The sequence below is a fragment of the Bos indicus x Bos taurus genome, chromosome 17 (assembly GCF_003369695.1).
Source record: "Bos indicus x Bos taurus breed Angus x Brahman F1 hybrid chromosome 17, Bos_hybrid_MaternalHap_v2.0, whole genome shotgun sequence".
NCBI classification, from domain to species: domain Eukaryota; kingdom Metazoa; phylum Chordata; class Mammalia; order Artiodactyla; family Bovidae; genus Bos; species Bos indicus x Bos taurus.
Genome location: NC_040092.1, coordinates 49,059,009 through 49,071,344, shown reverse-complemented (window position 1 = coordinate 49,071,344; position 12,336 = coordinate 49,059,009).

Here is a 12,336-nt window from a genome sequence, read left to right as displayed (position 1 = left end):
CCCAGGGGAAATAATATGGACCTAAATTAAAGGCATATGACAGTTCTCATATATAGTAACTTTTTGGAGAGCACAGTAGAGCAGGTAATATGATATCATAAAATGCCTTGGGATAAAGAAAATGAAAAAAAAATTGTATTTCCTTCTTTAACCATTAACATTCTAGATAAAAATCACACAGTCCAATGAAAGCCAAAATCCTGCATCATGACTATAACTACAATGCCTCCTTCTTTGACTACATTATTTTTTAGATCATCAGTTCAGCTCAGTTCAGTTCAGTCACTCAGTCGTGTCCGACTCTTTGCAACCCCATGAATCGCAGCACGCCAGGCTTCCCTGTCCATCACCAACTCCTGGAATTCACTCAAACTCACGTCCATTGAGTTGATGATGCCATCCAGCCATCTCATCCTCTGTTGTCCCCTTCTCTTCCTGCCTCCAATCCCTCCCAGCATCAGAGTCTTTTCCAATGAGTCAACTCTTCACATGAGGTGGCCAAAGTACTGGAGTTTCAGCTTTAGCATCAGACTTTCAGCTTTAGCACCATTCCTTCCAAAGAACACCCAGGACTGATCTCCTTTAGAATGGACTGGTTGGATCTCCTTGCAGTCCAAGGGACTCACAAGAATCTTCTCCAACACCACAGTTCAAAATGAAATACAATAATACATTTGAGGGTGCTTTAGAAGAAAGTCGTTTCCATTCACAGATTTCCATTTGATAGAGACCCATGCTGTGTTTCAGGGAAGAGTGTGGCATCTGTATGTTAACATATAGTTGGACCTTACACAGTCATCCTGTCCTAAACTGTACCCCAGAAAGGTAAAAAGAACACCATTTCCTAGTATCAATAGACTTGCTATCTTTGTGTTTCTTTATGAGATGGAGCTGACATGCATAGCAATAGCTGAGACCTACCTCTGCAAATTTAAATTTTAGAGTCCAATAATCCTGAGGAGGAGGAATCAATTTCATTATTTTTTTAATTGTCTGCTGCTACTGCTAAATCGCTTCAGTCATGTCCGACTCTGTGCGACCCCATAGACGGCAGCCCACCAGGCTCCGCCGTCCCTGGGATTCTCCAGGCAAGAACTCTGGAGTGGGTTGCCATTTTCTTCTCCAATGCATGAAAGTGAAAAGTGAAAGTGAAGTTGCTCAGTCATGTCCGACTCTTCATGACCCCATGGACTGCAGCTTACCAGGCTCCTCCGTCCATGGGGTTTTCCAGGCAAGAGTACTGGAGTTGGGTGCCATTTAATTGTCTAGTACATTCCAAACAACAATTCCCTGACCTTGCAAATGTACATTCTGTTAGGTAGTTAGAATAGGAAAAAGAAGTCCAGAATGGTGGTGGCTAAAAGACAAAGAAGGCAAAAGCCCACAAAAATAGAACAAAGGAAGATGAGAGGATGGGAGTAAGGACCTCGGGTAGAACAAACAGCACTCCTGGCTAGCCCACCTAGGGCAGGCCCAGGGGGAGGAGAAAAAACATATAAAAAGAGGAGCCAAAGGGCCATGGGTCACTCTTGCTCTCTTTCTTGTTCTCTCTCTGTCTTCTCTTCACATCTTTTGGGTCGGCATGCCTCGAGGATGTCTTTTCCTTTGTTTTATAAATAAAACTGAGCTGTAACACGGAGCTGTGACACTTGTCTGGCTGAGAGTTGTTAACGCTGGCCCATTCCTTCAACTTTTTGTTGTGACGAGACAGAACCAAGGAAATTACACACTCCCCTGACATCTATGGTGCTGTGACTCCAATTTAACCTGGCTGAAACAACCTTGGCACAGCCCCCACAAGGAGGAGGCCAAGCACAGCAGGAGCCCAACTTGGCAAAAGCTCCCGTGGTGGAAGCTGAACACGAAGAAAACCCAGCACAGGAGAAGTGACAAGAAGCCCAGCATGCTGGAAACCAGGATAGCAAAAAACCAACTCAGCAGAAAGCTCACATGGCTCAGTCTCAGATTCCAGAAGACCTCCGGTTAAGGTAGGAGGTCCTCTCTCCTATGGCTGAAGGGACATATGCCTAACAAAATCTTAATTCTGTTACAGTCTCTTGTATCTTTTTTCCTTGTACCCCCCGTGAACAGGCAAGTGGCAGTGGGGGCAACTGAGGGACTCTGGAGAGGCTACTCCTCAGTCCCAAAGGCTCCACTATCTGCTGGCCCCAGTAGCTATTACCCAAGCCAGTGGGGGTTCATCTGTCCTTAATCTTCTTTGTGTCAAGGATCAGGCCAATGAAAACTGTAAGCACAGGTCAGGTATTTAGCAGGTTTTACGGCAGATTATGAAGGGGTTTCCTTGGCACATTTTTCCCACTGCTTTTCCTTCCCTTCCTTCAGCTTCTCTCTCCTAGGACTTGAGCCCAGTCAAAACCCATGATGCCTGGCTTCAGGACCTAATGAAGCTCAGGCTCTGATGTCTCATTGCAAAAATTCAGTGAGAGACACAGAGATATGTAAGAGGTGGATTTGTCCAGATTCAGAGAGAAGCACACTCCGCAGGGTGTGGGTGTGGGCCATTCCAGAGGGCAAGTGCTTCTGCCATGGAATGTGGTGTGGCTAGGTTTGGCGAGCTGGGTGAATTCAGATGCTAATGAGTGGGAGGATCATTCCAACCATTGGGGAACCACCCACTCCTCTGTCTTTTGACAGTGCCTTGGAGCTGTCCTGCCACCTGCATGTGTTATTTAGCTTGAAGATTGGGGATCAAGGTTTAGTTGAATTTGACTTGTCATCTTGGACCCATTTGATTTTAGCTGGTTTATGTTATGCCCTTGTGCTATGTAATTCTTTCAAAGCTGTGCCCCGCCCCCTTCCCTCCTGCTTCAAGCTCTTTTCCTGAGCCCTGTCCGGGCCCACAATGTTGCCTCTACAATCTTCTGGAGGGACAACCAGAAAAGAGCTGGCCCTTGGGAGGGAAATACTGTATAATATCCAATCCCTCTAGATATTCAGGCCTTTATCTTCCATGTTTCCTACAACATGTGCAACAATAGCATCTCTCAGTGAACCTGCTAGGGTGGGAGACAGGCACACAATGCCTGCTAGAAGTCCATCTGTTGGCATCCCTTCAAAGGCAATTGGGCTTCCAGGGATAATGTTTGTCACTTTGGGGGTTAGCCCTGCAGGCCATTTGGGCCCAAACCCTTACCACCCTTCTGCTAAAGTTACAACATACCCCAGGATCAAATCTCCATTCCACTTTTATGAAACATCTGGTCTGTTGCCTCTTATCAATTTGTTTTTAAGCCAATTACTAACTCCTACAACCAGGACCCTGCCCCCTTGTAGGCAACATTGTTCCACACCGCTTATTATTGAAATACTCTCAATGCCCCTAACAGGGCCAGATAACCCACTCCTTTGTCATTACTTCTGTTATTACCTAAACTGGTTCTATGACAATGAAACGTTTATCATTGGAAACATCCTAAACTGCTTTTATGGAGGACTAGGGGAGGAAATCAGTGACCTACAATCCCTTAGAGCAGTAAAAGGATAAGGCTTATGGCTGTTTCACCAGGTTCCCAGTATCAGGGTACAGGCTTGGATTGCTATTCATCATGATATCTATTCCCATCTGCAGTGAACAAACTGGCAATGAGTTAAAATTACAACCCCTTAATCCTACCTGGCACTGGTCACACTGGAGACCTTGGGGATGCCCAATTCCAGTCCTGGGGGTCCCAGGAGGTCGACCTGCCTTGACCTGCCGAGGGATCTGGTCCTCGAAAGGTTGTCATACCTCAACCTGCTTGGGGATCCGCCAGTCCAGGGGTCCCAGGAGGACGACATGCCTTGACCTGCCCAGGGATTCAATTTCCAGGAGGCTGTCATGCCTCAGCTTGCCTGGGGATCTGCACCCTGACCCAGGGACGCCTGGCTCTCAGGTTGCAACAGGATATGCTTCAGAAAGACTTACTTCTAAGGAAGTCCACCCATGTGAATAGAAGGTAGCCTATTACTTGTGGTACTGTGCCCAGTCTCAGCAATAACTCAGGAGCCCAATGAGAATCCCATTGCCTCTCTGGAAAGGCCAAAAGAGGCCCTTTAAAACTTTACTAATCTGGACTTAGACTCTTATTAGGGACAGGTGATTTTAAAAGACAAATTCCTGTCCCAGTGTGCATCAGATATCAGGATAAAGTTACAACAGCTACAGCAGCAGGATCCTGCTGCCTCTTTAGATGAGATGGTCCAGACAGCCACCAATACCTTTTATAACAGAGAACAGGAGAGGGAAGCCAAGGCCCAGGAAAGGGAGAAAAGGAAAGAGACAAGGCATGCCCAGATGCTGGCCGCCCACCAGGGAACCCCCATAGCAAACTCCGAGTCCTTGAAGGACAAGGCAAATGCCTAATCTGTAGACAGACAGGGTATTGGGCCAAAGAGTGTCCAAACCGTGACAAATCTAAAACGGCTGGCTACATGTGCCGTCAACTGGGACATTGGGCAACTCTGCACTGGGGACCCAAGAGCCTCAAGGTCAAGCGCCAAGCCTTCTCTCACAGTGGTTCAACAGGACTGAAGTGGCCCACTCCAGCCAGCCCGCCTGTCACAGATAACCATCACGGGGCTGGAGCCAAGGGTGCAACTGCGGCAGGTAGTTCTGAGAGTTTCTTGGTTGACACAGGATCTACCTACTCTGTCCTGATCTCCTACTCTGGAGACTTCTCCTTGTCTCCTGTACCATTTTGGGTGCTACAGGAAAAACAATTGCAAGAGATTCACCTGAGCTCTCTGTTGCTTGGATGGGCAAATATTTTCCCACCAGTTTCTAGTGGTCCCTGACTATGCTCCTCCCTTATTGGAAGAAATCTCTCCATACCTTTGACAACTTGCAGCTATTGCAGTCCTGAAGGAAGATGCTTTAAAACTCTCCTTTGGGGACAAACTATTTTTACCAGCCACCAAGTGAAAAAACTTCTAAATGGGAGAGGCCATTTATGGATGTCTGATCAAAGAATCCTCACATATCAAGTAGTTCTGATGGAAAATCCAGGCCTGACTATATCCCCTAGTTAGGTCCTTAATCCAGCCACCCTCCTGCCTACCCCTGAGGGCTCTCTTCTTTCACTCTTGCCTAGAAACCTTGGACCACTGGGCAAAACCCCAAGAGGGATTGTCAGAAGATCCTCTGACCAATCCTGAGGAAATCTGGTACACTGATTGAAGCAGCTTTGTCTTGGATGGGAAAAGAAGAGCTGGATATGCAGTAGTCTCAAATTTGAGACCATAGCGCCTAAACCTTTTTCCACCAGGTACTTCAGCGTAATTAACTGAGCTCATAGCCCTGACTCAAGCTTTAGAGCTGGGAAAAGGAAAAAGAGTAGCCATTTACACTGACTACAAGTATGCCTTTCTAGTGCTACATGCACATCCTGTTATTTGAAAAGAAAGAGGCCACTTGACTGCCCAAGGGGCCCCAATCAAATATGGTGATCAAATCCTTAGGCTCTTGGAGGCAGTCCAACTGCCTGCTGAGGTTTCAGTCTCCCACTGTAAAGGACACTAAAAAGGGAGCACAGAAGAGGCACAAGGGAAGCAAGGAGCCAATCAGGCAGCTAAGACAGCAGCATTACAGAACAATGACCTAATAATGGTTGCCACCTTATTTCCACAGACTAATTTGCCAGAAACTCCTTCATATACTGAAGGTGAGACTCTTAAAGCTAAGAGTGAGGGCTATCAAGAAGATCATATGGGGTGGTTCCAAAAGGAGGGACTCCTCTTTCTTCCTGGGAACCCCCAATGGAAGTTGGTTAACTCCTTACATGACACCACTCATTTAGGGGGAAAGGCTCTCCAAAGATTACTAGAAAGGTCCTTCAGAGGAACAGGCCTCCAGACGATTATAAGGTAAGTGGTCTCTTCTTGTCCCACTTGCCAGTTAAACAACCCCCAAGGAGCTCAAAGACCCCAACTGGTCCAGCCTGTCGAACAACATGGGACCTACCCAGGAGAGGACTGGCAGATGGACTTCACCCATATGCCAGTTTCTCAATGGTATAAATACCTATTAGTCATGATAGACACATTCACAGGATGGATTGAAGGCTTTCCTGCCTGCACTGAGATAGCTGAGGAGGTGCTAAAAATACTGCTCCATGAAATCATTCTGAGATTTAGTCTGCCCAGGTCATTACAAAGTGACAATCGGACATCATTTATTTCTAAGATCACCCAAGGGGTCTCTAAAGCATTGGGCATTAATATCTCCATTGTGCCTGGAGGACTCAGGCTTCAGGAAAAGTAGAAAGAGCAAACCTATTATTAAAATCAGTGATAAAAAAGATAAACCAGGAGATCTCCCTGGGATGGAAGGAGGCTTTACCAATAGGTCTCCTCTGCATCCATATTGCCCCTAAGGGACAGGTTGGTCTTAGCCTTATGAGATGCTATATGGGAGACCTTTTGTTTTTTTCAATGATCTCTTCCTAGATCCAGAGGCTCAGACCATCCTATCTTAATACCATGGTCATTGGGAAATTCCAACTGGATATACACTTGAGGGGTGTCAACAAGGACCCAAAAGATTCTAAGGTGTCACCACTATATGCTCCAGGGACTCAAGTCCTGGTTAAAGTCTGGAAAGATGGGTCCCCAAAGGCTCAACTCCAGCCTTTGAGTTGAAGGGCCCCTACCCTGTAATACTTTCTACCCTCATAGCAGTGAAGGTACCAGGACATGACTCCTGGATTCACTACTCACAAGTCAAGCCGTGGAAGAAAGCAGAAGAGGACACTGAATACATCTGTGAGCCCCTGGGAGATCTCAGATACCTATTCAGAATTACAAATGAGTGCCATTCTAATGAACACCCCCAAAATCTAGTTTCTGGGGATAAGATTTCTCAGAATAGCTCTAAAGAGCCAACACAGCTTGGCAGGGGCTGAACTCCAAAACAGACAGGAGATAGATCTTCTGATCTCTGAACAAGGTAGGACTTGAACCATCCCAGGGATGGAAATTTGGAGTTGGCTAATGCCCCTTCTAGTCTTTGCTATACCATATTGATGCTGCTTATGATTGGTCCATGTATTATCAATAGTCCAATCCATTTTGTCTCTGCCCAGATCAACAAGCTACAACGTGCAGTGCCAGTTCAACAAGGATATATAAAACTACAGCCGACCACAGAAAATATCACTCATCCTTAGATGGACACTGCTATAAGGACTCTGAGGCCTGAGACTAGCAAGAGGGGGAGGCCCAAAGCCCCTCATAGTCCCAGGTCAGCAGGAAGTAGCCAGAGAGACCTCGAAGCCCCTATTCCCAAAGAATTGGCCTCCCATCTCTTGAGGGGGGAATGTTAGGTAGTTAGAGTAGGAAAAAGGAGTCCAGAATGGTGGTGGCTAAAAGACAAGGAAGGGAAAAGTCCATGAAAATACAACAAAGGAAGGTCCAAGGACCTCAGGCAGAAAAAAACAGTACTCCTGGCTAGCCCAATTTACATAGGGCAGGCCAGGGGGAGGAAAAAACATATAAAAAGAGGAGCCAAAGGGCCAGGGGTCTCTCTCCTGCGCGGATACTCTCTCTTTTCTCTTTGTGTCTTTGGGTTTTTATGACCTCATGCCTCAAGGATGTATTTTCCTTTATTTTCTAAATAAAACTGAGCTGTAAAATGGAGCTGTGACACTGGTCTGTCTGAGAGCTGTAATGCTGGTTCATCGCTTCAACGTTTGTTGTGTCGAGACAGAACTGAGGAAATTAAACACTTCCCATACAATTCCAAACAACAATTACAAACATTATTGCAAACAATGTTGTTCAGTAAAGCCACAGAATGAAATTCCTTTGCTCGCCCTCTCATCTATCAATGCTGCCATTAATTTATTCATTGCATTTATTCTTCTTGGAACTCTAATTTGTCTAGACCACTTTGCTACTCTTGTGCTAAAAAAATGAATAAAGAATTCTCAAGTAGTGCATATATTTATGCAGGATTTTAAAATAGCATACTTTGATTTATAACGAAGGCCATAGAAAACATATTTTAAAATGAAAAGATAAAGCAATCTTTTCAATATTTGGACTATTTGAATGAATGGCTACACTGAACTTGAGGCTAAAATTATTTCCTACTGTGGCTGATAAAAATGGACCAGAAACTGCTTCTTTCCCTAATTCACAAGATTTCTGTAAGGATCAAAAATTATAATATATGTAAAATGCACTTTGGAAATCATAAAACACTTTTCGTAGAGAAGGCAGAGCCATTACTATTAATAAACTTGTGATCTACTTCTAGCAGCAACCAGTAAAAACTGGAGAAAAGCAAAGGCTAAAATTAAATGCAATGAATATACATCTATCATCCAGAATGAACAATAATGTACTCTGCAGCCTGTCTCTATAGAGAGAAGAATGTTGATGGCACTTTATTCTGCATCTCAATATAGTTAGCACCACTTGTGTGTGCAATCTCTTCTTTCCTTTTGGACTTACTCTATGAGGCATCATTTATAATAACTTAGTGACATACAGATGTTTCAGATAGAACTGGGGCTGTGCATGTGTGCTAAGTTGCTTCTGTCATGTCAGACTCTGTGTGACACTATAGAATATGCCCCACCATGATCCTCTCCATGGGATCCTCTAGGTATGAATATTGGAGTAGGTTGGCATGCCTTCCTCCAGAGGATCTTGCTGACCCACTGATCAAACCCACATCTCTTATGTCTCCTGCACTGGCAAGCATTCTTTACTACTAGCGCTACCTAGGAAGCCCAGAACTGAGGCTGTTTCTCTGTTTAGTCGATCAGTCGTGTCTGACTCTTTGTGACCCCATAGACTGTAGCCCTCCAGGCTTCTCTGTCCATGGTGTTTTTCAGGCAAGAATACTGGAGTGGGTTGCCATTTCCTCCTCCAGGGGATCTTCCTGCCACAGGGATCAAACCTGTTTCTCTGATGTCTCATGCACTGCAGGCAGTTTCTTTTTCACTGAGCCATCAGGGAAGCCCTAAAACTGAGGCTATCAATGTGCTAATATACATTAAAAGCTGATAAGCAATATATACAAATAACATAATACAGGAAAATATTTTTTAATTTGTTATATTTTGTTGTATTAGAGAAGGAAAAGCTTGAGCTAAACCTGGAAATAAATGGAAATATGTTTCAAAGTAGAGGATGTACATAAAGAACATCTAAGTGAAGGATACAGCATAGAGGTAGGAATTTGCAGTCCCCATTCAAAAAATAGTGAAGTTTGTACTTCCTGGAGTAAGGTGTTAAAATGGAAGTCAGAAAACCAGGCTATGGGGTATGTGTCACGTACATGACATATTCCAAAAACCATCTCCTGTGGTATGGCATGCTCAAGCAGACAAACATGTCACTGTATTTCTGAAAGTGTTTCTCTAAAACTAATTCTTCTTTTCCTAAAAGTCACTAGGGAATTCTTAAAGCAGGTTATAAAATGTAGCACCATAGGCATGTCCTCATTTTCCTATAAACTCCATCCCCAAAAGATGAATCATAAGAATATATGATCTACCACATGAAATATTCTAGGCAAGCTTTTAACATTGCATGATTTGATTTACAGCTAAGGAATGGGAAATTGAAGAGGAAGATAAATGGCTGACAGGAGTTTAAAATTACCTTAGTCTAAAAACAACAACAAAAAAGGAAGGCACCTTCATAGAAAATTTTGGATATGTATTCTAGATATTTGACACATATTTTCACCTTAATGAAGGATTGGTTTCATACTTACAAAGATGAAACATTTTAATTAGAATTATACTAATTTCAGCAAATACATAATAAAGAAATTACTTTTAAAAATGTTCTTACGCAATACTAATTTCCTATAAAATTTCTCTAGTAGTGCAATTTGGTTTCTCTATTTTTCTATTTGATTTTTGATATACTTTTTTAGAGTGAGCAATCTTTATAAAAATTTCAGAAAACATTTTATTCATTTAAATTCAATTTTGATGACATAAAATATAGTGTTAAATTCTTTTTTCAATTAAGGCTAATGATTATCTAAAATAATTTTATAAGAGCTACTGATTCTATTAAATAAAATTTTAATTGGCAAATTTTTGCATCTACTGTTTTTAAAGAAACATTTTATCAAGTTTTTATATGTTTTTATTAGTTTATATGTTTAACTAACTTCAGTTTCATTTATTCTTATTAATTCAATAAGTAATGGTCACCATTCCTTCAGAAGTGTAAAACAGAAGCGTTAAAATTTTAATGTTAAAATGCTTTGGTTTGGGAGAGCAGTAATAATCAGCTTTGTATTGCAACATTACACTACAAGATTAATCAAAAAATTGCATTGAATTTATCATATTATTTTTAAAGATATATGGAAATAAAAATGTAAAAAGCAAAAGAAAAACCTTTATGAAAACATAAAAATAATAATTAACTTCTCAAATCAACATAGATCTAAAATAGTGGTTTAAGATAGTATGCACAGGGTGGGATAGTAGAAGGGAGGCTCAAGAGGAAGGGGATATATGGCTATTTATGGCTGATTTACATTGCTGTACAGCAGAAACCAACAGAACATTGTAAAGCAATTATCCTTTAACTAAAAATAATAATTAAAAAAAATAGTATGAAACATCTCCTGTGGGCATCACAATATAATGATATAAAAGACTATGACTGTAAAACAAAATCCATCTAATTTGATTTTTGAAAGAAAACTTATTAATCTAAAGTTAAGTTATATAAAGTATAATACCATTATTTCATGTCCTTAATACTAGGAAAGAAAGCAGAAAAGGGTTTTGTCATTATCTTTAACATTTTAACAGATAATGTTCTGATAAATTTTGAAATAAAGAAGTAAAAAATATTTGTATTGATATTAGAAATATATTTTATTTTTATATTTTATATTTATAAATACTATCTTACATAAACATAAAAAATGCTATTAATAGTATACAAGAGAATTTGGTAAGAGTACTTGGTACAAGAAAAATCCATAAAAATCAGTACCTTATATTTAAATAAATTATTGATAGTGTGGTTAAGATGTGAAGAAAAAAAAAAGTAACTTTTACTTAGTAATAGACACTATACTAAATAGTTTGTTGGGCACAAGCACAGAAACACACACACACACACACATATACAGACATTAGATTTTTATGTAGGTCTATATGGAGTTTTATAAAAAATAATATGTGTACATCAGATTATAGTGTAATAAATGAAAAATATTATTTAATTTCATTGAACAGTAATAGCTGGTAAAATCACAATTCCAGACAAATAAAACTATAAAATATAATTTAACTCTTTTTTATTAACATGAAGTGAACTTTCAAAGCAACATCAGAAACAAAGAAGTTATGGTGTAAGAGAAAGATACATTTTATAGTATAATACTTAATTGGTTAAGATATATATTTTGTGCTATAACTTTTAATTTCTTTTAAAGTAAAAAACCCTTAATGAAAACCTGGAAAATATTTCTATCATATGCAATAGTTAATCTATTAAGTTTACTGTAAAAAAATTTCTACAATTGTCTAACAAAATGTTAAGGATTGATAGAAAATTAAATTAAATTTACAAGTACTATCCAGGGAAACCAACCAATTAACCATTACTGAAACAAAAAAAATATATACAAATTAATTGGTGAATGATATAGTCCCTTTCCATATTTGACTGAGTGAAATTTAAAAGAATGATAATACATCAACAGGGAACTCATAAGGGAAGATTAAAAGACCACCCTGTTTTTGTAAAATTGTGAATTGCTACAGACTTTGGAGAAAACAATCTGTTAATATCTGTACAAATGGAAACGATTCTGGAACCCTGCATTCCTTCTTCCAGGAATCAAGCCAGTGGAAGTAAAAGTACCACTACTTAGATTATGTGTAAAACAATGCATTCTGCCAAAATTTTGTATTTGGGAAGTGCTGGAAACCTCTTGAAGGTTTAGCAATACTAGGATATTTGACTAGGTCTTGAAATATTATACAAATATTGAATAAAATGGATTACATTTGCAATTATTATCTTTACTCAACATACAGTATGTAATAATATTTGGAGTGATGAAGCAAACAGATGAATATGCATATAGATTTCAGTGTACATATAATATTTTCTTTTTTCTCTCCCTCTTGATAATACACACACACAAAACCCTACGTTCCTAAAATTTGTGAATATAACCACTTGAATATGGAAAAATGGGAAAAATATGTATCAGCTATTATTATCAATATAATTGAGAAATTATAAAAAGGAGAAATATGTGTCTGGCTATGTTTTAAAAAGCTCTGTAGCAAATGGGAAATTAATTGAATGTAGGAAACATAAACATTCTCTTTAAAACAATAT